The sequence below is a fragment of the Lactuca sativa genome, chromosome 8 (assembly GCF_002870075.4).
Source record: "Lactuca sativa cultivar Salinas chromosome 8, Lsat_Salinas_v11, whole genome shotgun sequence".
In the NCBI taxonomy this organism is placed as follows: Eukaryota; Viridiplantae; Streptophyta; class Magnoliopsida; order Asterales; family Asteraceae; genus Lactuca; species Lactuca sativa.
This window is the reverse complement of record NC_056630.2, coordinates 17,879,927-17,882,775: the sequence shown is the minus strand read 5'-3', so window position 1 is coordinate 17,882,775 and position 2,849 is coordinate 17,879,927. Positions and strand designations below refer to the sequence as shown.

The following is a 2,849-nucleotide window of genomic DNA, read 5'->3' as shown; positions in this document are numbered from 1 at the left end:
GGAATCTACCGGTCATATTAAATAACCCGTATCTAGAACTGTGGATTCACTTTTCCTCAATGTGCGGATTCTATCCTTAATTTCGGTTGGATGGGGCAACTAGTAAATTCCGATAATGTAACGCCCGGGTTTCAGGGCTAAGCATTTTTGTCAATGTAATAGTCTAGGTCAACTCTTGTAACTCTTTTTTTGAAGTAATAAAAATGAAATATTTGAGTATTATGTGAATTATGTGTATTTATGTGCTTATAATTTAATTATAAATGTATAATTAATAAATAATAAAAATAAGCGTCAAAATTAAAGTATAAGATAATCCCGATATCTCTACATAAAGTTGTAGAATATGTCTCAAGGTTTTCGTACATATAAAGAATGCCGAAATCCGAGTTATAACGAAGAAGTTATGACCCGTCGAAGTTTTACGGCAAAACCGGCACGGCACCGGGAAGCGTAAATAGTGAATTTACGATAGAGCGAGATTTAGCCTTAGCAATCTAAACAAAAGTTGTAGAATATGTTAAACTAAGAGCGTCGATAAAAAGAACGCCCAAATCTGACTTCGTATGAGGAAGTTATGATTTTTCTAAGATTCGGCTTAGCAGTGCACGACCCGAAACTCGAATTTTAGTTCGAGCGGTTTTTGGCCTACGCAACCTAAATGAGAGTTGAAGATCTCATTAATAGGAACTCAACGGTAAAAATATGGACGAAAACGGAGTTCGTATGAAGGAGTTACGAATTCTTCGCGGTCATTTAACAGTCTAAAGGCCTCCTACTGTTAAATTTGAGATCGGTCAAGAATTAGCTGACGGAGTCTAAACGAAAGTTGTAGAGTACGTCTTCACCTACGCGTGGATATAAAGAACGTCAAAAACGGAGTTCGTATGAACGAGTTACAAATTATAATAGCATATTTACGTATTAAAATAAAGTATAAATCATGTATACGTACACATATATATACATATGTATATATCATTAGAAAGGTATCGACGATGCGGTCATTATAAGACTAATGTTGAGTTCTTTCGACATTATTTTAGTACAAATATCATTAAATCCATTTATAATAGTATTATAGAGGGGTGTTTAGTTGTTTATATAACTAAAAGGTCATTAAGTAATTATGGAGGGTAGTTTTTGAAAATTCAATTAGTATAAATAAGAGCCTTGGGCTCTCATATTTCTTGCACCATTCTCTTGATTCAAGAGTCTTTCTCTCCTTATCCCCCGAGCATTTCGGTCCCTCGTGATTCGACTTCTCTTTCTGTAGCTTAGTATAGTAAGGTGAGCGCTGAAGCGCTGCACGAATCTTTCTTAGAAAGATTCAGCGACGAAGTTCTGCCCCTGCAGAGCCCGACTCCTAGCTAAAACCCCCTTGTAAGTAAGTTATGCTTACCTTATTTTAATATAGCTTATATTTAAAATTAGTATTGTTATTATGAACTTATAATAAATATTTGAGCTATTATTATAACTTATATAAGTGTCGTTATAATATTTTTTTTAACTACTCGCGGTACGGGGAATCTGGTTTAAAGGGCCGCATAGGGTTGTTGGATTTCAGAAGTGCTATATGCCAAAATGGTCCTGCCCTCCGGTGTTTTATGTCTGGCCCCTGTCTGTACATAGTGGTTGGAAAATATTGTTTAACGCTTATATAATAATAATAATACTAAGACTAATAGTTGGTCACGGTAAATATTAGACTAAAATTTAGCGATAATAATGTTAGGTTTCGTCGAAGGAAAATAGAATCGTTAAAAGCAAGCGCTGCCCGATTTTGGAATCATCACCTTAACAAGTGAGTGCATAGTTACTTTCAACTTACACATAGATATGAAGTATTTTATATAAATTACGTGCTATATGTGCATATTATCTGAATACTTGCTATCTATGCTAGATGAACATTGTTATACATGTTTTCAATGATTTAAACTGTATATGTATTTTATATCTACGAAAATGTTGGGGTAAAACATGGGTAGATGTAATAGCTGATGTGTGATAAAATGATGAGAGGCCTCGATGTTGATGTTGTTGTTTCTGTCATCTAGCGGAGTATGGATGACGACCACGGACTCTTCTAGACAGTCCAGTGGAACGCTAGCAGGCTCGCAACCTGTAGGTGTTTGTGAACGACGTGTTCACCGGTGTACTCCATCCCCCACATGGTTGCCTTTAGGACATTTATTGCTGAGGAATCCCCTTAGCAGTAGTGTCCGTCCCGATGATGATCCTTAGGCTAGGTCCCTTATGATAGGTGTTTAGGGACGTAAAGTGAGGATAACGGGAACGGGTAATCGGGTTATTGTTGATCAATGAAATTAATAAACTTATTTATTGTGGGTTGAAAACCCTATGTGCTCACCAGGCTCCCAAGCCTGACCCACTCAGTTTTATGTATTACAGGTAGTGGCGCATGAGCATAGGTGTGATGTTTTGGACGAGGGATTACGGATATAGGCCTGTAGATATGAAATAATGTAGTAAGGCTTATATTGTACTGTTTATGCTTTTGATCTGTACGAACATGACATCCCGAGTCTTTTAATGAAATACATTTCTATGGAAATGCTTTTGATAAATCTTTATCATATTTTTGTTTTGGGACAAATTCCGCAACACTTTCATTTAAAATGTAACTCTGATTTTTAAACAAAGCATAAACAAACCGGTCTTTTCTGGCCGTGATTTTGGGGATGTCACAGTTGGTATCAGAGCATTAGTTTAAGCGAACTAGGAATTTGTAGGATTTCTAGACTTAAACTTAGAATGTTAAGCGATGATTGTGAGGTGTGAGCACTAGCTTATTTTAGGAATTGTGCCTAAAATGCTTTTAT

At 36.2% G+C, this 2,849-nt stretch overlaps 1 long non-coding RNA gene across 2 annotated transcripts; it reads left to right on the top strand.

The window, feature by feature from the left end:
* Positions 1–1,088: 1,088 nt before the first annotated feature.
* LOC128128134 (uncharacterized) lies at positions 1,089–2,849 on the top strand. 2 transcript variants are annotated; one of them, XR_008225786.1, is made up of 3 exons: positions 1,089–1,383; positions 1,739–1,807; positions 2,419–2,849. It is a non-coding gene; the product is annotated as an uncharacterized LOC128128134 (long non-coding RNA). The 2 variants fall into 2 exon arrangements; XR_008225787.1 differs by having other exon boundaries at positions 1,089–1,387.